The following is a 26,512-nucleotide window of genomic DNA, read 5'->3' as shown; positions in this document are numbered from 1 at the left end:
GTTTTACAAGAGAAATCCTAGGTTTCCTTGATTCTGTCACTGAGAGCTTTGCTATTGTCTTTAATAGCAAAATTAGCAGCAGATCTCTCCAGATGATGAGGAAGGAGAGGACTCTTGGAGGTAGAGAGGAGAGTAACTGGCAAGTGGACATTTAGTGTGCAAAATAGTTGACTGAGGACATAGTCAACATAGATCCTAAAGAAGATAGAGTGATACTCTCTGCAGAGATACAAGCAATACCAGTCATTGTACTTGACATTTATGGAGTGTTTAGAAAGTGTCCGACATTGTACATGAATCATCACGTTTAATTATGCCCCCAAATCTAGGAATTCAAAACTGATATTTTCCCTATTCTGTAGATGAGGAACGTTGAGTGCAGAGATTTTAAGTAACTTCACCATAGCAGTGAGTGGTAGAGCTGGGCTTTGATATCAGAGCTCATGCACTTCATTGACCCTGGGAGTAGAAACACCCAATGCAAGCAGCATGGATGGCAGAAAACCTTGGGGTGGGGGAAGGAAAAAAAAACTCCATAGCCTGTCTTAGGTTGGAAATGAGTAGATGAGTGTGCTCAAATGTGTATACATGACTGCTCATTGAAATGTTGGTTAAAAGTTGAAGAAATGGAAAATAACTGAAATCTTCATCAATGAGAATTTAATTAAACTAATTATGTTAGAGCTTTGTGATGGGACACTAAACAACCAAAGAGGATGAAGTAGGTTTCTATATGGTCACAAGGAAGGTGTTCATGAAAATATGGGCCATGGAATGGTTTATTTTGTATGATATTCTGATTCTGTTTTAATGGTTATATATATATGGATAGAAATACAGGGTAATTCCTGAAGGAAATACAATGAGCCATACTCAGTAGTTATCTGCTGGGCTTACAGAGGTGTGTTGTTCGGGAAGAGGAGAGCAGTGACACTTTCTCCCCTTTTGAATATTGTAGATTATCTTGTTTTTAGTAATTAGGTGAATACATTAATTTTGTGGTTTTTCAGGATGCAGATGCTTTTAATTAAATTTTGTGTTTTTTTGTTTTTTTGATGCAGAAAGACTATCAATTTTGATAAAGAATAAACTGACTTTGCCTACTAGAATTCTCAGTATTCATGTACAATGTATAAATATGATTTTAAGTGATATACACACATTAAATGATATTCCACTGCAGAACCTAATTGCTAATTGTCAATTACACTTTTTCCTATAATCTTTAGATTGAGAATGCAAAAAAGGTTGTTTTCCTGGTTCTCTGTAGGAGATATTCTTACAAACATAAGAGGCATATATGGGTGACATAGGGGCTGGAAAATGGGAATGATAAAGATGACATGGCTCTACAAGGAATTATGTTCCTCAATGAATAATGTGAAATTGGTATTGAATGTGAAATTGGGATTCAGTGTGAAGAGTACAACTGAATGTACTAAGGGAGTATTTGCTACTAATAGAAAGTGCTTATAAGAACCATTGTGGCAAAAACTATTTTATTGATCACATACAGTAGTGATTGATAAGAATGGCTGTTGTGATGTTGGAGCATAACAGGGATCACTGAGAAATGGTTGAGATCCTCGATATGTGTATGGTTCATTATGAAGGCAAAGCTTGTCTTCGAAGCATCTGTGAGTTTCTGTCAGTATCTACAGTTCTACAAAATGTCCATGATGGACCTTGACAATACTGATTTTACTGAGGAAAGGCAAAGTGCCAATAAACTAATCTGAGAAGTTCTTGGGTTTGTATATGACAGTGATAGAAATAGAAATTTGGGGGCAGTATTCCGACAAACTCATCAATGAAGCTATTCCCCATTTGGCTCCCAAGAAAGTTAGATTCTTAGAATAAATTCTAAACTGCTTGTGGGAGAGAGAGAGAGGAGGGGAGAGAGAGTGAGAACGAGAGAGACACCAAATGCCCACCTGTAAGTCATCCTGAAAACTATTGGTGAACTATCTTATCAGTGTTCTTCACATCTGACATTTCAAGAAGCACCATTTTTGCTTTTTCATTTGGCATAATTAGCCAGCCTATTTGGAGTGGTCTACCTTACTTGAAGCAGCAACGTATAGTAAGTCAACTAGCTTGTCAGGGACACATGGCATAATTTTGCTCTTTGCAAGACTTAATTAAGGGATGGTGGCTTCCTTACCTGGCTCTGGAATATTTATGTCTGATAATCCATCTTGAAGTCTGTGGTTCAATATTTTTTTCTAGCTCATCAGTCACAGTAGGGTCCAAGGCAGGTGATTCTTTTTACTTCAGCTTGACTCCTCCGTAGGTTGTAATGGCTGTCATTTGTACTTGATTTATGCTGATATCCCACAAGATGAAGACAAAATTCCGGAGTCCACATTCAGTGGTGCTAGAACTTGATCGATTGCCAGTCTTCCAGCGAGAGTACCACAGACAAACATCTGTCCTGAATTCCTAAGGGGTAAAGCTGTCCCCATAGCCAAGAGGGAGGGAGGCAGAGGAGGTCACTTGAGAAATTGCTTCTTCCTTGCAGCTTTGGAGCTGTGTCTGTTTCCACTCATCTCTGAAGAAAGAGGAGCTGAGAGAAGCAAAGTCCCTTGCCCAAATATGCGCACGTGTTTGTGCCATAAACATGACCCAAGATTTTGGACCTGCTCTGGAAAATGTAGGTGCTCGTGTTTTCAAGAAGGCATTCAGGCTACAGATATTCTCTGACTTCCTAGAGTGAAAGAGAAAACATCAATAACAGTGCTGGGGTGTATTACCCTTGGAGAGGCTCAGCCACCCAGATTTACATATCGAATGTTGTGGTTTCTGGTTGATTATACACAAGTGATGAGTCCTTGAACTCTGCTCTGGAGTTTCCTGTCCCCCTTTGTTTGTCCCCTTGACCCCAGTCCCGTGTCCTCTCTCATCCTGCCACTGAGAAATGCATCCTGGAAAACTACTGTGAATGGGTTAGCTCTGGATGCAGTTGTGAAATTGATGAATTCAGGCTTGAATTCATTATGTGCTTCATACTTTTTTTTTTCTTCTCTGTTGTTGAATCTTCAGGTTCCTCATGGGCAGTCTGTTCTTCTCCCTTGTGGCTCAGGATGTGGTGTGGTATGCAACTGATGAATCACTCAGTTCTACCTCTGAAACTAATAATACAATATATGTTAATTAAATTGAATTTAAACAAAAAATAAAAAAAAATAAATGGGATTAAACTAGGCTGGCTCTTGACTCTCCCTCCCATCCTAATCAGCATATACATTTAAGGGATATTAGTCTGGTGCTGGTAAAAGAGGAAGCACAGATCACTCCCTTCTCCATTGTCCTCCCTCTTCCTCCTGACCCCAGTGTCCTGACTATCCTGGCTGATACCTAGAATTCCAAACAAGACAGAAGGGTGGGAAGAAGGCAGGCCTACAGCAAAACAAATACACACAAATATCAACATGGAAACCCAACTGATTGTAACAAGGAATAATTGGACTTATTTATTTATTTATTTATTTATTTATTTATTTATTCCCTGCTCAGCAGGGACCGATGCGGGACTCGGTCCTGGGACTCCAGGATCGTGACCTGAGCAGTTGTTTAACCAACTGAGCCACTCAGGTGCCCCAATAATTGGACTTTAAACTAAATATAATGCATCTGTCCACCACTCACTCAAAATCCCCCTTGTAATGACAGAAGAAATATAAAAATGAGAATAAATTTATTTTGTGGTTGCAGAATCATGAAGGGGACTATTAGAAAAAAAGACATTTGTGGAAAATCACAAATATTTAAATTTTTTTTAAAGATTTAAATTTTGAGATTGAATTGATGCAGAAACTGAAATCTAGTATCTTCCATTCCATTGCAAAAATAGGAGGGGTCCTTGACACAGCCAGTACTAGTCTTCCTCACAAAGCCCCGGAAAATGCATACTTCTGAGTTATCAGGGCCTGGGTCTGGGGGTGGGATGGGTATACCACCCAAGGGGGACTAACACCTGGGCTGCCTCCACTGAGCTTGCTTGCACTCACCTTTCAGGCCATGGGGATAGTGATGGAAATAAAAGAGGGTAAAGTTACGGGTACTCCAAAGCAATGGGATAAAAGAAATCTTCCAGGTCACTAGAGGAAAAAGAGAAATGGACATCAGGAAAAGCAAATAAAAAAATCAAGAGGAAAGTATTCGATAAATAGAAATATAGAATAAGATGGTGGGGTGCCTGGGTGGCTCAGTGGGTTAAAGTCTCTGCCTTTGGCTCAGGTCATGATCTCAGGGTACTGGGATCGAGCCCCCCATCGGGCTCTCTGCTCAGTGGGGAGCCTGCTTCCTCCTCTCTCTCTGCCTGCCTCTCTGCCTACTTGTGATATCTGTCAAATAAATAAATAAAATCTTAAAAAAAATAAAATAAGATGGAAAGACTAAGTCCATTTTTGTGTGTGGTGTAAGGAAATGGTCCAGTTTCATTTTTCTGCATGTGGCTGTCCAATTTCCCCAACACAATTTATTGAAGAGGCTGTCTTTTTCCATTGGACATGCTTTTCTGCTTTGTCGAAGATTAGTTGGCCATAGAGTTGAGGGTCTATTTCCGGGCTCTCTATTCTGTTCCATTGATCTATGTGTCTGTTTTTGTGCCAGTACCATGCTGTCTTGATGATGACAGCTTTGTAATAGAGCTTGGAGTCTGGAATTGTGATGCCACCAACTTTGGCTTTCTTTTTCAATATTCCTTTGGCTATTCGAGGTCTTTTCTGGTTCCATATAAATTTTAGGATTATTTGTTCCATTTCTTTGAAAAAAATGGATGGTACTTTGATAGGAATTGCATTAAATGTGTAGATTGCTTTAGGTAGCATAGACATTTTCACAATATTTATTCTTCCAATCCAGGAGGATAGAACATTTTTCCATTTCTTTGTGTCTTCCTCAATTTCTTTCATGAGTACTTTATAGTTTTCTGTGTATAGATTCTTAGCCTCTTTGGTTAGGTTTATTCCTAGGTATCTTATAGTTTTGGGTGCAATTGTAAATGGGACTGACTCCTTAATTTCTCTTTCTTCTGTCTTGTTGTTGGTGTAGAGAAATGCAACTGATTTCTGTGCATTGATTTTATATCCTGACACTTTACTGAATTCCTGTACAAGTTCTAGCAGTTTTGGAGTGGAGTCTTTTGGGTTTTCCACATATAGTATCATATCATCTGCAAAGAGTGATAGTTTGACTTCTTCTTTGCCGATTTGGATGCCTTTAATTTCCTTTTGTTGTCTGATTGCTGAGGCTAGGACTTCTAGTACTATGTTGAATAGCAGTAGTGATAATGGACATCCCTGCCGTGTTCCTGACCTTAGCGGAAAAGCTTTCAGTTTTTCTCCATTGAGAATGATATTTGTGGTGGGTTTTTCATAGATGGCTTTGATAATATTGAGGTATGTGCCCTCTATCCCTACACTTTGAAGAGGTTTGATCAGGAAGGGATGCTGTACTTTGTCAAATGCTTTTTCAGCATCTATTGAGAGTATCATATGGTTCTTGTTCTTTCTTTTATTAATGTGTTGTATCACATTGATTGATTTGCGGATGTTGAACCAACCTCGCAGCCCTGGAATAAATCCCACTTGGTCGTGGTGAATAATCCTTTTAATGTACTGTTGAATCCTATTGGCTAGTATTTTGGTGAGATTTTTGCATCTGTGTTCATCAAGGATATTGGTCTGTAGTTCTCTTTTTTGATGGGATCCTTGTCTGGTTTTGGGATCAAGGTGATGCTGACCTCATAAAATGAGTTTGGAAGTTTTCCTTCCATTTCTGTTTTTTGGAACAGTTTCAGGAGAATAGGAATTAGTTCTTCTTTAAATGTTTGGTAGAATTCCCCCGGGAAGCCGTCTGGCCCTGGGCTTTTGTTTGTTTGGAGATTTTTGATGACTGTTTCAATCTCCTTACTGGTTATGGGTCTGTTGAGGCTTTCTATTTCTTCCTGGTTCAGTTGTGGTAGTTTATATGTCTCTAGGAATGCATCCATTTCTTCCAGATTGTCAAATTTGTTGGCGTAGCGTTGCTCATAGTATGTTCTTATAATTGTCTGTATTTCTTTGGTGTTGGTTGTGATCTTTCCTCCTTCATTCATGATTTCATTTATTAGTGTCCTTTCTCTTTTCTTTTTGATAAATCTGGCCAGCGGATTATCAATCTTATTAATTCTTTCAAAGAATCAGCTCCTAGTTTTGTTGATTTGTTCTATTGTTTTTTTTGGTTTCTATTTCATTGATTTCTGCTCTGATCTTTATGATTTCTCTTCTCCTGCTGGGTTTAGGGTTTCTTTCTTGTTCTTTCTCCAGCTCCTTTAGGTGTAGGGTTAGGTTGTGTACTTGAGACCTTTCTTGTTTCTTGAGAAAGGCTTGTACTGCTATATATTTTCCTCTCAGGACTGCCTTTGTTGTGACCCACAGATTCTGAACCGTTGTGTTTTCATTATCATTTGTTTCCATGGACTTTTTCAATTCTTCTTTAATTTCCTGGTTGACCCATTCATTCTTTAGAAGGATGCTGTTTAGTCTCCATGTATTTGGGTTCTTTCCAAATTTCCTCTTGTTATTGAGTTCTAGCTTCAGAGCATTGTGGTCTGAAAATATGCAGGGAATGATCCCAATCTTTTGATACTGGTTGAGACCTGATTTAGGACCGAGGATGTGATCTATTCTGGAGAATGTTCCATTGTGCACTAGAGAAGAATGTGTATTCTGTTGCTTTGGGATGAAATGTTCTGAATATATCTGTGATGTCCATCTGGTCCAGTGTGTCATTTAAGGCCTTTAATTCCTTGTTGATCTTTTGCTTGGATGATCTATCCATTTCAGTGAGGGGAGTGTTAAAGTCCCCTACTATTATTGTATTATTGTTGACGTGTTTCTTTGATTTTGTTATTAATTGGTTTATATAGTTGACTGCTCCCATGTTAGGGGCATAGATATTTAAAATTTTTAGATCTTCTTGTTGGAGAGATCCCTTGAGTATGATATAGTGTCCTTCCTCATCTCTTATTATAGTCTTTGGCTTAAAATCTAATTGATCTGGGGCGCCTGGGTGGCTCAGTGGGTTAAGCCACTGCCTTTGGCTCAGGTCATGATCCCAGGTCCTGGGTTCAAGCCCCACATCGGGCTTTCTGCTCAGCAGGGAGCCTGCTTCCTCCTCTCTCTCTGCCTGCCTCTCTGCCTACTTGTGATTTCTCTCTGTCAAATAAATAAATAAAAATCTTAAAAAAAAATCTAATTGATCTGATAAAAGGATTGCCATCCTGCTTTCTTCTGATATCCATTAGCATGGTAAATTGTTTTCCACCCCCTCACTTTAAATCTGGAGGTGTCTTCGGGTTTAAAATGAGTTTCTTGTAGGCAACATATAGATGGGTTTTGTTTTTTTATCCATTCTGATACCCTGTGTCTTTTTTTTAAAGATTTTTATTTATTTATTTGACAGAGATCACAAGTAGGCAGAGAGGCAGGCAGAGAGAGAGAGAGAGAGAGAGAGGAGGAAGCAGGCTCCCTGCTGAGCAGAGAGCGCGATGTGCGGCTCGATCTCAGGACTCTGGGATCATGACCTGAGCCAAAGGCAGAGGCTTTAGCCCACTGAGCCACCCAGGCACACCCCCCCTGCCGTGTCTTTTGATTGGGGCATTTAGCCCATTAAAATTCAGGCTAACTATTGAGAGATATGAATTTAGTGCCATTGTATTGTCTGTAAGGTGACTGTTATTGTATATTGTCTCTGTTCCTTTCTGATCTACTACTTTTAGGGTCTCTCTTTGCTTAGAGGACCGTTTTCAATATTTCCTGTAGAGCTGGTTTGGTGTTTGCAAATTCTTTCTGTTTTTGTTTGTCCTGGAAGCTTTTAATCTCTCCTTCTATTTTCAATGATAGCCTAGCTGGATATAGTATTCTTGGCTGCATGTTTTTCTTGTTTAGTGCTCTGAATATATCATGCCAGCTCTTTCTGGCCTGCCAGGTCTCTGTGGATAATTCTGCTGCCAATCTAATATTTTTACCATTGTATGTTTCAGACTTCTTTTCCCGGGCTGCTTTCAGGATTTTCTCTTTGTCACTAAGACTTGTGAATTTTACTATTAGTGACGGGGTATGGACCTATTCTTATTGATTTTGAGGGGGGTTCTCTGAACCTCCTGGATTCTGATGCTTGTTCCCTTTGCCATATTGGGGAAATTCTCTCCAATAATTCTCTCCAATATACCTTCTGCTCCCCTCTCTGTTTCCTCTTCTTCTGGAATCCCAATGATTCTAATGTTGTTTCGTCTTATGGTGTCACTTATCTCTCGAATTCTCCCCTCGTGGTCCAGTAGCTGTTTGTCCCTCTTTTGCTCAGCTTCTTTATTCTCTGTCATTTGGTCTTCTATATCACTAAGTCTTTCTTCTGCCTCATTTATCCTAACAGTGAGAGCCTCCATTTTTGATTGCACCTCATTAATAGCTTTTTTGATTTCAACTTGGTTAGATTTTAGTTCTTTCAGTTCTCCAGAAAGGGCTTTTATATCTCCTGAGAGGCTTTCTCTAATATCTTCCATGCCTTTTTTGAGCCCGGCTAGAACCTTGAGAATCGTCATTCTGAACTCTAGATCTGACATATTACCAATGTCTGTATTGATTAGGTCCCTAGCCTTTGGTACTGCCTCTTGTTCTTTTTTTTGCGGTGAATTTTTCCACCTTGTCATTTTGTCCAGATAAAAGTATATGAAAGAGCAAGTAAAATACTAAAAGGGTGGCAAGAACCCCAGGAAAATATGCTTTAGCCAAATCAGAAGAGATCCCAAATTGTGAGGAGGGAGGAAGGGGATAAAAAGAGGTTCAGAAAGAAAAAAAAAAAAAAAGAAAGAAACAATTAAAAAGAAAACAAATAAAGAAAAATATAAAAAAGAAAAAATATATATATTAGATAAACTTGTTAAAAAACGTTAAAAAAAGAAAAGGGTAAAAGTTAAAAAAATTTAGCAGAAGAAGAGAAAAAAAAATTGAAAAAGAAAAAATATTAAATTAAGCGTGAGGCTAAAGAATCATGGGGAGAAAGCCATGAGTTCCATGTTTTGCTTTCTTCTCCTCTGGAATTCTGCCGCTCTCCTTGGTATTGAAACTGCACTCCTTGGTAGGTGAAGTTGGTCGTGGCTGGATTTCTTGTTGATCTTCTCGGGGAGGGGCCTGTTGTAGTGATTCTCAAGTGTCTTTGCCCCAGGCGGAATTACACTGCCCTTACCCCGGGCGGTCTGAGTAATCCGCTCAGGTTTGCTTTCGGGAGCTTTTGTTCCCTGAGCGCTTTCCGTAGAGTTCCCGAGGGCGGGAATGAAGATGGCAGCCTCCCGGTCTCCGGCCCGGAGGAGCCGAGAGCCTGGGGCCCCACTCCTCAGTGCGCCCTCAGAGAACAGCGCCCGATTACTCCCGTCACCCTGCCTCTGGCCGCGCTCTGAGCTGACCGAGGCTGCGACTGGTTCAAGGTAACCCCGAGCTGAGAGCTCACTCCTTGGCTCTGTCTCTGTAGCCGGCTTCCCCGTTCTAATACCTGTAAGCTCTGTGACTCTCAGACACCCCAATCCTTCTGTGATCCTGCGGGACCTGAGGACACGCTGACCCCGCATGGGCTTCACCCCGGTTAAGCCACTGGAGTGATGTCCCTCAGCGGAACAGACTTTTAAAAGTCCTGCTTTTGTGCTCCGTTGCTCCTCTGCTTGCCAGGAGCCGGCCCCTCCCCCTGTGGTCTATCTTCCCGTCGCTTTGGATTCACTTCACCGAGTCCTACCTTTCAGAAAGTGGCTGATTTTCTGTTTCTAGAATTGTTATTGTTCTTCTCTTCAATCTCCCGTTGGATTTGTAGGTGTTTGCAATCTTTAGATAAGCTATCTAGCTGATCTCCTGCTACCTGAAGTAGTCTCAGCCTGCTACTTCTCCTCCATCTTGACTCCTCCCCCTGGAAAGACTAAGTCCAAATAGAACAGTCACAGACTATAATAAATGCTAAGTTATGCAGAATTTGTAAATGAGGTGAAAAGATGACTATTGACAAAGTTTCTCTCCTTGACCAGACTCTGCTCGGGCTCCTCTGAGCTCTCTTCTCAAGTGGGCTCAGAATTTTGTGTTCATCTTTGCATGGTCCAATTTTAGCAAGAATCCTGCTAAGTCAGTTTAACTAGAATCCCCCTTGTTGATATCTGATCTCAGTCAACATCTGACAGGCTTCCTCAACCTTCCCTGTCCCCAGGTGACGTCTGATCACCCTGGCTTGCTTTCAGCAAGAATCCCGTTAGGTCAGTTTAACCAGATCCTCACTTAAAATGGGTGTTTTCTCTTAGTCATTTTCTATCCACTGACCCCCACATTGCTCCCTGGCTATGAATTCCCACTTCTCCTTGTGTTGGAGGGAGGTCTAATCTCTCCTTTCCACTGCAGAACCTCATTGCGTGGGTCCACCCACTCTATCCTATGATCCTACTAGGTCTGCCTTTTCTTCAACTCATGTCTTGAGTAATTGTTCTTTAACACTATGTATCCTTTCAGGGTTATTTGACTTGCTAGGGAAATAAAGTTTTTTTACTTTTCTAAATACAACTGATTAATTACAACTGATTAAAAATTAGATCTCAAAAGGTTGGATCAGAGAAAATGGATGGCATGAAAATGATAAATTATTTTTGTCTGAGAGCACTAATGCTTACAGTCTTACTGCTGTGTAAGACATTAACCAGTTTTGCAACTTATTTAGTGATCTTATTCTGTCATTGAAAGGGACGTGTGTGTGTGTGTGTGTGTGTGTGTAGACTAGACATGTCTTCCTTTGAGCCAGCTTTATCATCTGGTTTTGTCATTAATAAGTTAAGTGAATCTTTGATTCATGTTCATAATATATATGCATGAAAACTATCTTAATTTTTAAAAAAAACTTATACCTTAAAAATATAAATGGAAAAATTTCACAATAGAAAGTCAAAGAAGAGTGACTAAAACATGCAAATCCAGCCATATGCTGCTTACCTGAGATGGAGCTCAAACAAATACATAAAATGATTGGAGCAACAAATGCAAAAGAGGAAGATGTGTCGGACAAGTGCTGACAGAAGGAGGATAAATATGTGATACTGAATTAGGGGCGCCTGGCTGGCTCAGTGGGTTAAGCCTCTGCCTTTGGCTCAGGTCATGATCTCAGGGTCCTGGGATCGAGCTCCACGTTGGGCTTTCTGCTCAGTGGGGAGACTGCTTCCCCCTCTCCCTCTGCCTGCCTCTCTGCCTACTTGTGATCTCTCTCTCTGTGTTAAATAAATAAATAAAATCTTAAAAAAAAAAAAAGAAAGAAACACTGAATTAGAGGAAAGAGCACTTTCAGGGACAAAATTAAACTTGGTAAGTGATACTTAAAAAATGATCAATGATATGACCAAAGATCCCAGACTGTGAAAATGTATTTGCATCAGATTGATTTGTTTTTGTGAATATCTTCTGGGAGTCATGGGGTCAAGGAGGTGGGTATGGTGACTGTCAGTTTGCCTAAGCAGAGGAGATGGGTGGGTCTTGGGACTCAAGGAGGGCCTGTCCCTGGGGACTCGGATCAGTAGGGGCTGAGAGAGAGGCTCTGGTGGTGGTGGTAGTTGGAGAGGTGGGGAGGGTGAGATCATACCTGACATCATGGATGTCACTGGAAGGGCTGTGCCTCCAAACTTCTAATTATGCTCACACTCACTTATGAGTGTTCATCTAGTAAGAACAGTCTGGTCAGGTTGCTGTTATTAAAGGGAATGAAATGCTTTCAGTCTGTGTCCATTTCCTCAAGATTCAGCAAACAGGGAAGTTTGTTGAGCCTAGCTTGGGTGAGGGTCTCACACCTGGGCTAGGAAAGGGAGGCGTCATGACATTCTCACCTGACTGTATCCAGTCAGAAAGGAGAAATTCCTCAAGAGGGGAGGTCCATGTGCTCTTAGAAAAGGTGGGAATGCAGTTAGGAAAGGGAATGTCCATTGTTCTTTGTTCCTTCTATGTATTTTGAACCTAAAGCTGGTGAATTACAGTACTTTTATTATAGATGAGTTCTTACTCACCATTGTGCTTTCAGTGACTAACAAATATGTCTGGCATCCAGACACATTTACATACCTATGGAATAAATGAGTGAAATGAACAAGATTGTTCAGGAGTCAGGGGAGTTTTCTCTTTGCTTTGGTGACCTCTAGCCCTTGGTAGTTTCTGAAACCTTGGAAACTGATGGTGGTGCCTCAAACTGGGATTGTCTTCATGACATCTGACCCCAAAACCCTGTTAGAATGGAGTATTATGCCTCCATCAGAAAGGATGAATATCCAACTTTTGTATCAACATGGGCGGGACTGGAAGAGATTATGCTGAGTGAAATAAGTCAAGGAGAGAGAGTCAATTATCATATGGTTTCACTTATTTGTGGAGCATAAAGAAGAACACAGAGGACATGGGGAGATAGAGAAGAGAAGGGAGTTGAGGGAAATTGGAGGGGGAGATGAGCCATGAGAGACCGTGGACTCTGAAAAACAAACTGAGGGTTTTGAAGGGGTAGGGGATGGGAGGTTGGGTGAGCCTGGTGGTGGGTATTGTGGAGGGCACATATGGCATGGAACACTGGGTATGGTGCATAAACAATGAATTCTGGAGCACTGAAAAGAAATCTAAAAAAAAAAATTAAGAAAAAAAAGAATGAATAGAAAATAGACTTGGTGCTTCCTTGGAGGGGTTTTGTAGGTCATGGACTGTTGGAACTGGAAGAGACAAACTACGTCTAGTTCCATTCATAACAGGAGAAAAGTGGGTCTCTAAGAGAGGAAGAGATTCACTCAGGGCTTACATAGGTAGGGAAGGATTGGGAGGGGGAAGAACAAGATGTCTTGCCTCCCAATTAAAGCACCTCCCTTACATTTCCTGAGGCGCTTGACAAAATATTTGCAGACCAGGAAAATTCTCTGCATGGTTGCCATCTGGTCCAAGTCGGAGGGGACTTTTTAATCCATTTTCTGAAATCCAGTGAAAGAATGAAAAATGACCTCTTTTGCAACACGAATGTAGGTTTCTTTTTTCAGCATGACAGCTGCTCTAGGGGTCAGTCAGGATACCAAACATAATTTTTAAAGCTGGAAAGAGCTCTTAACTATTTGACTTTTATAACTAAGGAAACCAAGGTGCCTTAATGATACCAAAGTTGCAGGCATACAGTCAAGGTCTAAACCTTTGCCTTCCAAGAACAAGTTCAGTGATTTTTGCTAAATGGGGCTGATTCAGCCAGACTGCAGAATGCTTCCAGTTGGTATGAGAATAATCATTAGGATGGTAAGTGTATTAATTAAGGGCAATAATAGATACTCTAATGGATATGGTCACAAGCTTGAGCAATTTAATGTATTAGAAATTTCTTTTTCCCTTGCATAAAGTTCTGACAGCAGAAGGTAGGGTTCACTTTCATGCTGTCCCTTAGAGACCCAGGCTGACAAAGACCATCTTCAGCCTAAGGTTTCCATTGTGAGTTGCAAGACTACAGATTACGAAAGAAAAATCAATCTCAGAGTCACTGTCACTGAATTGGGCTGGATCCAGACTGATGTGGAAGCTTGGGGGATGAGGAGCTTTATACATAATAAAGTTCTCCTTTGCCACCAAGGAGTTGATGGCCATTTAAGGAAAGGGTGAAAATCAAGTGAACACAGACTTTCCGAGTGGGTCACACAATTACTTTGCTAATGTGGTGTTTACCATACTTCCCACATCCTGCGTTGTTTCGTGGGATTTCATGATCAGATTCTAATCTGTCTGCTAGAGAATGAACAACTTCAAGCAAGTGACCTCTTCAGGCAAGTGACCTCAGCCAGGTGGTTTGGTATCTCCATTGTGCTTTAATACTGAGTATTCAGTGATTGCTCTTTGAATTGAATTTGATAAATGTGTGTATTTGAGAATATATCCATTGAAGAATTTAATTAGGAAAAAATGAAAAATTTTAATGGATTTATCAACAAATGTCTTTTCCTTCCTTTCTTCAGCCCTTCCTTCCTCCCTTTTTCTCTCTTTTCCTCCCTCCCTCCCTCTCTTCCTTTTAAAAAAAAACTCCAGGCTGGTATCAGCTGTTCAGTGTTATGCTGATGGCAGTAACGTAATATGAGCACATGAGATATGAGAAAAGTTATGACAATATGTGTCGATCCCTGAAGAAGGTGGAGAATCAGATACCTGGTGAGATATTTTCCAGATGGATTTGGAGTCTCTCCTGCTCAGTGTCATATGAACTTCATTCCAAAAGGTGCCACAGCCCATTTATATATCCCAGAGCAGTAGGACAGTGACTAAGGTGGGAGACAAGTTGTAGTATTGAGACTTACATGGAATAATCACACAGAAAGATGATAAATACAGAAAGTCCTTCATTCTAGATGGATCTTTTCTATTCTAGCCTGAGAGATTACTGCTGAGTATTATAAGTCTTCCCACACAACTTGGACTTGACTCCTCATAGTGTTGGCTTTGGGACAGATGATCAGAGTAAAGGGGGTCATCCAGCTGTTGTGCAGGTGCTGCATGTGGCTGTATGAGCCACATGCTCCAGTGAGGTTATCCCTGCTCAAGCAGAGGGAGGAAAGTGCTGGAGATCAGCACTTTCAATCCAGCACTTTCCTCTGGAGATCAACACAAAGGATAATCTATACGGAAATGGCAATAGGCTCTTGGATGCATAGACTGGGAAGAAGAGTGCATTTACTCCTTAAGTCAGAAACCATATGGAACTGACGAAGAAATGTCCAGGATCAGATGGATTCACTGGTGAGTTCGACCACATAATTAAAGAAGAATGGATACCCAGCCTTTCCCGACTCTTTGAAAAAATAGGAGGGACTATTTTCAAACTCATTTTATGAGGCCAGCAATGCCATAATACGAAAACCAGACAAACACTGCAAGAAAAGGAAATTACAGGCCATATCCCTGATGAATACAGATAGGGAAATCCTCAACAACCTATTAGTAAACCGAATTTCACAATATATAAAAAGCATCATGCACCATGGTCATATGGGATTTATTCCAGTTTCTTGCTTGGAAAAGAAAGAGTAAAATTGTCTCTATTTGCAGATGACATGGTCTTAGACAAGAAAACCCTGAATACTCCACCCAAATACTCTTAGAACTAATAAACGAATTCAGTAAAGTTGCTGGAAACAAAGTCAATATACAAAAATAAGTTGTGTTTCCTTTTTTTTTTTTTCCAGTTGTGTTTCTATACATTCATAATGATCTATCAGAAAGAGAAATTGAGAGAATGGTCTCATTTATAGTCACATCAAGACGAATCAATAAAATCCAGAACTATGAGAGGATACCTTTCTGGTGTTTGAGTCAGCCAGTATGTGGCACTTGTTATGAAAACCCTGGGACACTCATCCTGGTGGCGAGACCATGAGGAGGCCGTGGGACCTGAAGAATGACAGAAAACTGCCTGGCTTTTCTTTTTGTCTTGTAAACCACAGACCAGGTGCTGGAGCAGTTTGCAAACCAGAAACACAGATGGAAATAGATGGCTGCCAACTCTCTCAACAGAAGAGCTAGGAGAGGGGCAACCTAGAAACATAAGACATTTAGGCAATGACCGCAGAGTCAGCCAAATGTCACAGAAAGGACTGTAGTGCCACCTTTGCCTGTGCCAGTAAAGGCCACTGGGGAGCCTAGCTGGCTACTCTTACCAGGCCGAAAGGGGGTGCCCGATCGCCTGTGGGGGTGGTGTGTCTGAGAGGTCTTAGATCAGAATCCATCTGATCCTGGACATTTCTTCCAGGACTTTCCTCCCTCCTATGTGGTGAGGCAGCAAGGATGTCCATGCCCCAGTGTGAGCAGAAAGCACATGGAGGGGTGGGGGGCGTTGGAGCCTCAACAAGGCACTCCTCCCCCTTTGTGTTAGTCCATTCTTCCTTGAGCTGCTCTAACACAATACCATAGATGGGGCAGGTGATTTATTTTATTTCTATTTTTTTCAAAAATTTCATTTATTTATTTGTCAGAAAGAGAGAGAGAGAGAGAGTGCGAGCACAAGCAGGGGGAGCAGCGTGCAGAGGGAGAGAAAGCAGCAGGCTCCCCGCTGAGCAGGGAGCCTGATCCAGGACTGGATCCCCAGCCTGGGATCATGACCTGAGCTGAAGGCAGACACCTAATTGGCTGAGCCAGCCAGGCGTCCCAAGGCAGACAGTTTATGAATAACAGAAATGTAGTTCTCACAGTTCTGGAGGCTTGGAAGTCTAAGATCAAGGTCCTGGCAGATTCAGTGTCTGATGAGATCCTACTTCTTCCATGGCTGTGGTTTCGCTGTGCCCTCATGTGGTGGAAAAGGGATGGGAGCTCTCTGATTTTTCTCTTATAAGGGCACTAATCCCATTCTTGGGGGCTCTGCCCTTATGATGTAATCACACCCAAAGGCCTCACCTCCAAATAGGCATTAGGTTTTCAACATAAGAATTTGTGGGGTGAGGAAGGGGATGGAGAGGAACCTGAGTCCTGGGGCAGCAGTTCCATCCCTGAACCCCTGCTCTGGGTTCTGTGTGGAAAAAAAACACTCCCTCATGTCATCAGGCTTCTCTGGTTAGATTCCAACCATGGGTGGTCAGATGAAATTTCAGTTGTTACAACTTTCTATTTTTTTTTTTTTTAGAGATTTAATTTTCTTTTCTTTTTTTTTAAAATTGTGTTATGTTAGTCACCATAAAATACATAGTCACCATAAAAATTAGTTTTTGATGCAGTGTTCCAAGATTCATTGTTTATGCACCACACCCAGTGCTCCGTGCAATAGGTACCCTCCTTAATACCCACCACTAGGCTCACCCATCCCCCACCCCCTCCCCTCTAAAACCCTCAGTTTGTTTCTTGGAGTCCACAGTCTCTCATGGTTCTTCTCCCCCTCTGATTTCTCCCCCTTCATTTTTCCTTTCCTTCTCCTAATGTCCTCCGTGTTATTCCTTATGCTCCACAAGTAAGTGAAACCATAATGATAATTAACTTTCTCTGCTTGACTTATCTCACTCACCATAATCTCCTCCAGTCCTATCCATGTTGATACAAAAGTTGGGTATTCATCCTTTCTGATGGAGGCATAATACTCCATTGTATATATGGACCACATCTTCTTTATCCATTTGTCTGTTGAAGGGCATCTTGGCTCTTTCCATAGTTTGACTACTGTGGACATTGCTGCTATGTACATACATAGCAGATGTATGTATGTACAGGGTACAGATGGCCCTTCTTTTCACTATGTCTGTATCTTTGGGGAAAATACTCAGCAGGGCAATTGCCAGGTCATAGGGTAGCTCTACTTTTAATTAACTTTCTAATATTTTCCTTGCATTGAGGATTATAAGTGAGTTCATCTCTACCTTTCTTTATGTTGAGTCTTTGATTTTGGTTTCAAGAGTATCCTAGTCTCATGACATGCTTTATATTTCTAAATAATGGTGGTTTGCCCTCTTTTACTATTTCCTGGGTACGTTTTTTAAAATACAGAGGGTTTGTTTGTTTGTTTGTTTTAGGTTTTGGCAAAACTTAATTAACCATACATTTATCTGGATCTGGACCTTGATTTAAGCAGAGTTACTGTAATGGCAGTGTTTGGAGACAACCAAGGAAGTTTGAATAAAAACTGACAATCAGGTAATATTAGACTTACTTTTAGTTTTGTACCATAGTAGCATAGTAGTTATTTAAAAAGTCTTTATCAGTTAGCAATGTACTAAAATTCTTGACTTTGAAATACTCCAGTGTGTGTGTGTGTATGCATGCACCCGCGTGCACGGGTGTGTGTGCATGCGGGGGTGTATGTGATCTATCTTTTTATATGGTTGGCCATTTCAATAGACATTAAAAATGAAAATAGAAAGGAACTGTGTCACGTTGCGGACTGACTCACCAAAGCCAGGGTGCAGTGGTGAAGTTCTGCCAGTAGGTGGCAGTGTTGTGTAAGCCAACAAGCCTACATTGATCTAATGGGTCTTTCAGGGATCACTGAGGTTTCTAGGTAGGAAGTATTTCTAGTATTAAAAACCAGGCCAGATTTTATTGCTTTTAGACAAAAAGTCATGGAAATATTAGAAAAGCAAAAAAAAAATCAGGTATAGAACAATCATAAATGATTTTTTAAAATATGTGATTTATAAGTATTTAGAAGTCTTACAGAGAATTTAGGTAGAACAATAAAATAAACTCCCCTCTAAACATATTACCCCTATATAAACATTTGGTCTCTCTGTCTCTCTCTTTCCTTCTCTCTACTTCCACCTCTATTTCTCCATCTCATCTACCTATCTGTATTTTTAACATACGTATTTTTTACTTAGCATAATTGTATTATATGTATTATATATAAAAAATATATAAACATTTTTATATATGCAATTTTACCAATGTGCTTTTGGGTTTGATATTTTTAAGTTCTCTTTATTTTAGAGAGAGAGAGAGAGAGAGGGAGAGAGAGAGCACAAGCAGAAGGGGCAGAGGGAGAGGGAGAGAATCTCAAGCAGGCTCTGTGCTCAGCACAGAGCCAGACGGTGGGCTCTATCTCAAGACCCTGAGATCATGACCTGAGTCAAAACCAAGAGTCAGATGCTTTACCAACTGTGTGACCCAGGTGCTGCTTTTGGACCTTGATTTTAGAAAAGTATATCAAAAAGACCATCATTATAGTTGGTATAGTTCTATCTATAGAAAGGTTAAGAGATTTTTTGACTCTAACAATAAGCTGTGTTCTTCAACCAATACCATTGTATTCTAACTTAAATTGACTTAAGTTATCTAAAATTGTTTTAAGGAGATGCTGTAGAATATGAAGTATAGAAATAACACAGTCCCTGTCACTAGGCCAACTTGGGTTAGAATCCTTTCTTAAGTGATTATGGACAAATTCCTTTTTTTTTTTGAGCTCCAATTTTGTTATTTTAAAAATTCTTGTAATATGAGCACTTTTGTGAAGTAATAAAATCTAAAATAAGACTGTCGATGTAAAAAAGCTAGTTTCCTTTTTCAGCAGGTCAAGATGACTCTAGAATCTGTGCACAAGTTACTCTATTTATACCTTACTCCTTCTCCCCAAAATATTTGGGTTTAATTAAAAATTTGTAATGAAGTTAGAAAAATAAGAACAAAAAGGGCAGAAACCACATTGAGATAACCATAAAGATAAAACAGGTGTTTAATGATCCAAAAAGACAAGGAAAAAAGATTGGATTTCATTAAAAGTACAGTTCTGCTCTTCTAAAGACACAGGTATGGAAATGAGAAGATAAGCTGCCCGCTGAGAAACTAGTCATTAACCATAAATGTGAGAGAGAAATTGTATGCAGAATGTACAAAGAACTATCATGGTCAACAGTAAGAAAACAAACGCTCTAACAAAAGCTGGACCAAAACTTCTGGGCAGTTTCCTATAAGTTTAAGTCTATACCCACCTTGTGACTGCAGTCTGTTACTGGCTCTCTAAGCAAAATGCAGTCCTAGGTTCACATGGAAACCTGGACCCAAATATCTACAGCAACTTCATTCGTAGGAGTAAACAAGGAAACAGCTCAATGTCTCTAAATTGGTAGCTGGATAGGCAAACTGTGGTGCAGCTGTAGTGGAATTTTACGCAGCAGTAAAGAGCATATCCTACTGATGACACATGACAAGCCGGGGGAATCTCAGTGCTTTCTACTAAGTGAAAGAAACCAGACTCGAAAGCCTGTGCCCCATATGGTCCTGCTTCCGTGACATTCAGGAAGCGGTAAACTAGATGACCAGAAAACAGATCAGCAGTTGACTGAGGCTGGGGAGAGGGTGGGTTGACTACAGAGGGACTCAGAGGAACTTTTAAGGGCAATCGGTCTGTTCTCTGTCTTGAACATGGTTGTGGTTACATAGCTGTGCACTTGCCAAAATTCACAGAACCATGCACTAAAAAAGGTGTCTAGTTCTACTGTATGTAAACTGCATGTCGGTAAACGCCATTAAAATATGCATGCTTGTGCATAAAAATCTGACGCTGAGCTTCTTGGAAGCCAATAAAAAAGAAGGAAATGGTCCAACTTACATGCTTCTATCTACAAGACAAAGTTCCAGTTCTCTGTGTGACTCAATGTGTTCCTAATATCAAAGTCGAAGACAATTTCTCTCTTGGTGACATAGCATAGGAGTTGCGCATGGGATAATATTCTAAATAACTCCATAGAAAAATAAATAAATAAATAAATAAATAAATAAATAAATAACTTCATAGGAATTACAAAAGTGGAATGCATATGACTATTTCCTGTACAGCTGTTGACTGTGGATAGAGGACATGAGGTGGTAAGGTTGGTGTGTGGCCTAGGAATCCAGTGCACTCTTTGCCCAGGGACATTAGAGGGATTTTTCTTTGGTGAATGCCCCAGAGCCAAGGGGCCACCCCTTAGCCTTGCTTGCTTATAATCTCCTGCTGTTGTTTCAGCCCAGGATGGATTCATCCTCATGCCAGCCCAAAGGCCAATTTATTCATTTATGACCAAAAGCCTAACCCTCCAGTAAACCGGATGGTGACGTCCTCTGGCCAACACGCTCGTTCCCAGCAGGAGGAGGCATGGTGAATTGTTGCTGGCATATCAACACAGAGATTAGATGAGAACACTGTATTTTCTGAGCTGAGTGTGATCCTGGGTAAGCCTTAGACTTCTGAAATGTAGGAATAATACCTCTCGTTTAAAAAGTGCTGTGAGGAGTAAATAAAATAGTATATATGAATTACTCAGCATAGTGCCTGGGCATGTAATAAGTTCTTAGCACATACTGATTTTCTTTTTTAAAAAAATTTTTTAATTAATTAATTTATTTATTTGACAGAGATCACAAGTAGGCAGGCAGAGACAGAGAGAGGGGGAAGCAGGCCCCCTGCCAAGCAGAGGGCCCAATATGGGGCTCAATCCCAAGACACTGGGACCATGACCTGAGCTGAAGGCAGAGGCCTCAACCCACTGAGCCACCCAGGTGCCCCACACATACTGATTTTCACTGCTTAGCCTCACTTCCAGCAAATTTGCAGATAGGTGGCTAAGCAATAGGTCTTCTGCATTATTCTCCTTTGTAAATAGAGTAATCTTTAAAAATGGGGGGGGGGTAACTAGATGTAATTATTCCTATTTAAAACTCTTCAAAGATTTCACATTGTGGTTTCTAACTGCATGTTCTCCTAGGCCTATACTGGTGTTCTCATTTTTGGCCACCAGGGTCGGAATCTCCTGGGGAACTTTAAAAACTACTGATGCCTGTTTTTCACCCTGAGAGATGCTGATAAATTGGTCTGGGTGGTAACTGGGCATCAGGACTTTCTTGAACTCTCTAGGTGATTCCAGTGCAGTATGATCTGACCCCTCTCTACTGTCTAACCGCCTGTCTTCCCGCGCCTCCTCCCCCTTCCTCTCCAACCATCAGGTTTCCTTTCTGATCTGTGTGTTGAGTTCTTTCTCCCTCAGGAGGACCTAGTGCTTCCTCACTGAGCCAGATGCTACCAGCCCTTCCATGCCAACCCCAGATTCCATCTGTTAGGTCAGAACATGGCATCCTCTTTTATATCAGGAATCTGGGACTTTGGAGGGCTGGGAGTTGAACAGTTAGAATCTTCTGTCACTGGTTGCACTTGGAAACTTATGCATCATTAGATATCAATCATAATAGTCACAGGGCTAATCTGGTCTTCGCAGTGAGGATGTGTAAGTCCGTGGTATTCAAAATTCATCTAGCTCTTTGGAGCCCTTTATGCAGGATCAGGACCAGAGTAAGGCAGGTGAGGCATTGGCTTCAGGCACAAAATTTAAGGAGGTACCAAAAAAAAAAAAAAGAAAACCCTTCAGTAATTCTGATTTCGGCTCAGGTCATAATCTTAGGGTCTGGAGATCAAGCCCTGCGTTGGACTTCCCACTCAGTGCGTAGCCTGCTTGAGCTTCTCTCTCCTTCTCCCTATCTCTGCCCCTCCCTCGCCACTCATGATCTCTCTTTCTCTCTCTCAATCCCTTAAAAAAAAAAAAATTCTGAGATATTTTGAAGGACAAAGGCTCCTGAGCAATCTTCCTCTAATATGTAATTCATGAATATGACCAGCAGAGGGCAGCAATGCCCGCAACTCTCCACCACCCTCTGCCTTGCCTAGTTTTTTTTTAAAGTTGTAATCTTCCAAACTTTCCACTGGCCCAGGGAGGAGTTGTGGTCCTATAAGGGACACTGTGTTCAAATCATCACCTGGGTGGCTCAGTGGGTTAAAGCCTCTGCCTTCATCTCAGTTCATGGTCTTGGGGTCCCGGGATGGAGCCCCACACTGGGCTCTCTGCTCAGCGGGGAGCCTGCCTCCCCAACTCTCTCTGCCTGCTTTTCTGCCTACTTGTGATCTCTGTCTGTCAAATAAATAAATAAAATCTTTGGAAAAAAAAAGAGCCAGTCCTGAAAGAGATTCTCCTTTTCTTTTTTTAAGTTTTGTTTTGTTTTTACATCTGCAAAGTAAAAAGACATTTTTAAGACATTTTCTTGGCTCTGGGATTTCACTCTCTCTTGGTTTGGCTCCTGTCTCACTGGCCACTCTTTCTCTGTCTCTTGTCAGTTCCTGCTCATCTCCCTCCACCTCTCCACATTACCTGACAGGGCCTGGTCCCTGTTCCTCTACTTACACTCATGGCCTTGTGACCTCACACTGGGTCTGAATTTGCATCCATATCCCTGACTGGTTCCCTGAGCTCCAGACTCTCATCTCCATCTGCCCAAGGCACATTGCAAACTGGAGTGCTAACAGCACAAAATCCAATATGTCCAAATCAAAGTCCTGATTTCTGTCTCCTCCCCCAAAGTTGCTTTTCCTCACCTTTCCCAACCTCAGTAAATGACATTTCAAATTTCTTGTTGCTCAGGTCTTTCATTTTTCTGTCACATGTCACATCCCGTTTGTCATCAAAATGTATTTATTTGTTCGACAGTTACAATATGAGCAGAATCTAACCACTCTTCCTATGGCCATGCCAGGGTCTCCTGACTAGATTACCAAGAAGGTGGACATGTCCTGGGCTGGATGCAAGTATAAAAGGATGTTAAAATCGGACTTTTTTGGCATTTGCTTTGTAAGATGCCCCAGAGGTCTATAATAATACGGTAAGTATCAAGTGGGTGAGTTTCTTACATTCCCTGACTCTGAATTGCTTCATATACCCATGGAATCCAACTGCTTCTGCTGTTCTCACCTTCTTTCCCTGACCTTGCTACTTTGGGCATGCTGAGGTGGCTGCTGAAAGGCCTGTTTATCTGGGGTCTCATGCTTCTCCCCTTGGCAAGCTCGATCTATGTGCCCATATGTCCTGGATGTGACTGTGGAATTTTGTGGACTGCTGGTACGATTTTCCCCACTTCTTGTTTTTTACCAAATCAACGAAGATAATAGTGAGTGTCCTAGACTCTAAGATCTTCGAAGTAAAACATTTGTATTACACATATAGAAATTTTGATTTGAAATCTGCACTAAAATACATTCGCTCGTTCTAAAAGAGCCACTGTGCTAGTTCTAGTCATAGTTTGAGTCTATGCCTTCTTTGGTAATCCAGGCCAGACCCATTACTTCTGAGGATTCATAAATTATTCAGAAGATTATCAAAGAGGGGCGCCTGGGTGGCTCAGTGAGTTAAAACCTCTGCCTTTGGCTCAGGTCATGATCCCAGTGTCCTGGGACTGAGCCCCACATTGGGCTCTCTGCTCAGCGGGGAGCCTGCTTCCTCCTCTCTCTGCCTGCCTCTCTGCCTACGTGTGATCTGTCTGTCAAATAAATAAATAAAAATCTTTAAAAAAAAGATTATCAAAGAATACTCACAGCATCACGTATAAAATTGATTGGTGACCAATTAATATGCTGGGACATCGTGTAGTAGGTAAACTTCTTCTGCATCCCCCCCTCCCTCAATGCAGAAGGGAGACAGGGCATCTCCATTGGGTGGGAGAGTCATCGGGGACCCAAATCTGCCAGATTATTGACTTCAGAGATTAAAAGCCTCGTGGAGAGGCCATAGGTGGAGAGGATTTCAAGCAATATTAAAAAGAGCCAATTCGATGGGTTGGCATGATTCCTTTTCCACTGGGGTTAACTATTCCAGTTTTCCTAAGAATGAGGGTTTCTCAGGGGCTGGGATTTCAGTATTAAATTCGAGAAAGTTCTGTGAAAACCGGGACACTTGGTCTTTGTACGACTCTGTGCTCTTGTGGGGAGGCTGAGGTTCAGGGAAGGAGAAAGAGACGGAAGTGAAGACAATCAGTTCTCTGTGACCCATAGAGAGCTTTGAGAAGGGAAGAGAAATAGTAAGAATGGTCCATTGAGAGGACATGGGGGGAGATAGAAATGAGTGTCATGTTTGGAATTTTTACAGTCTTAAGTGGTGGGACATGAGTTGCATGAAGAGTGTTATCAGTCCGTGTCCTCCAGAGAAACAGAACTAGTAAGTACGCATGGAGAGAGAAATTTTGAGAATTGGGTGTGTGAGGACTGGCAAATCCAAAATTGGTGGGCAGGCTGGAAATTCAGGTTAGGGTTCATATTGCAGTCTGGAGGTCGAAATCTGTATGTTGACAGCTTGGGCCCAATTTCTATGTTGCTCTTGAGGAGGAATTGCTTCTCCTTTGGGAAACCTCAATTTTGGTTCTTAAAGCCTTCAGCTGATTGGATGAGACCCCCGCACACACACATTATGGAGGTGTTCGGTATAGATAAATGTTTTTGGGATTTGTCCCGCATCACTGACCACCTAGGCCTGCATATACATAGGTGGGCTAAGGAACATTATTTGTGAGACTGGTGCTGTGTGAATGACCTTGGGAGCCAACTGTTTAAAATATATTGCCTGGCCTCCAGATCCAGCCCTTCTGTTCTGGACGCCAAGAGCTACAGCCTTGTCTCCCATCCCCTCCTGCTCCAGGCAGGGCTGGCCCCCCAGAATGGGATCCGGGAGGGGAGGCAGACACACATAGCTGGGGCTCCTTGAAAATACAGAAACATGATAATGTGGACATGCAGCTTGCTTCAAACTGCACATAGGTGGACAAATGTTTAATTTCAAAGCCTATTATTTGCCCTATAAATATGGCCCTTGTGGGGATGGTCCATTGGAAGTGTCCCCTGAGGGGAGGGCGCTCCGGCCCAGGCCTCTCACTCGGGACTCTGGCCTGTCTGTCTCCACAGGGCTTCCCCAGCTGGTGAGGTGGGGTGTTGCAAGTACCTCATATGAAGTGAAGTGGCCTTATTCTCATTTCTTGCCTACTGTTCTCTTCCTGTATGTGTAGATTCCTTTCCTGTTCTGTTTCTATTAATTCTTCTATAATAATAATAATAAAGTTTTCTTTCCTTTTTGAAGCCGAAACAGGGCTGTGGTGAATCTTTTGTGCAGGACGGGAGATAAGGGCTACTGATGTAGATGTTCGTCACACTAAAAAATACCTTGGCAGCAACATCTAAATGGGCATTGACCACTCCACTGGGTGCCCGAGCCTACTTCCATTGACACATAAAATTAACCATCATCAGGGGCAAATTGAGGGGCAGAGTGATGGGAGAATCGACCCTTTTTGAGGGTGAGGTGTGGCTCCCCAGGTAGGGTCTACATGACATAGGCTCTATCTGGGTTTAGGAAATGGCTTATGTCACGAATCGGTGCAGTGGCCACGGAGACCCATGGAACAGCCAGCGTGCCACCTGCCAGAGGAAGCCTCATGCATCTGTTCTACTCAGAGGAAAGATGGTGGAAATGTTGTAGCTGGACCTGCACTGTGCCTGAAGCCTCCACAGCCTCTGCCCTCCTCACCGGGACTGCATGCTCAGGGTCTTAAGGGAACCCCGCCCTGCCCCCTTCCCTCTGTTTAAGAAGGAACAACAGGACTAGGTGCAGGAAGTTTATATGGTACCCAAGCAACCCTGTGCTGACTTCTCAAACCACTGGAGGGAACTGAATTTTCTTGAAGGCACCTAGATTTCATTTATTGTGTAATTCAACACAAAACAGAAATATTGAACTGAAAAGATAGAATAACTGAAAATCAGGATTCAGTCTTCCCGTAGGTCCAAGGAGGGTCCCACATGTCTCCCCGAGTGAGGAAATTCTGGGCCTGTCTTCCATCTCTCATCTCTTTGGACCTTGCACAGCTCCAGGACCCACGCTCACATGTTTGCCACGTCCTTACCCATTTGCAGGAGAAAAAAAGCTGCAGACTTGATGTTTTCCAGTAAGAGGTTTTATAAAAAGTTGGGCCCAAAGTTCTCCACTTTCTTTTTGTGCCCTTGCAATCCTTTTGCCCCCCTCCCTGCCTTCCCTTATTTATTTCCCAGCATATTTTGTTATTTTACCAGGGTTATTGGTATGAACAGTGAAGCTCATCATTTCTGGAAACTGAACCCATTTAAAGACATTTTTAAATTGAGAATGGAAGCTCCTCATTTGATCTTGTAGCAGTTTGTCATTTTAGAACTAAGTTGTTCTCAG

The 26,512-nt window shown here is 41.7% G+C and overlaps 1 gene segment (V, D, J or C); it reads right to left on the bottom strand.

Annotated features, from left to right (window-relative positions):
• The window catches only part of LOC125109330 (immunoglobulin kappa variable 2D-29-like), a 664,016-nt gene that overhangs the window by 6,250 nt on the left and 631,254 nt on the right, over positions 1-26,512 (bottom strand).

The sequence above is a fragment of the Lutra lutra genome, chromosome 9 (genome assembly GCF_902655055.1).
Source record: "Lutra lutra chromosome 9, mLutLut1.2, whole genome shotgun sequence".
In the NCBI taxonomy this organism is placed as follows: Eukaryota; Metazoa; Chordata; class Mammalia; order Carnivora; family Mustelidae; genus Lutra; species Lutra lutra.
Note: the sequence above shows the minus strand (reverse complement) of the source record. Positions and strands in the feature narration are given on the sequence as shown.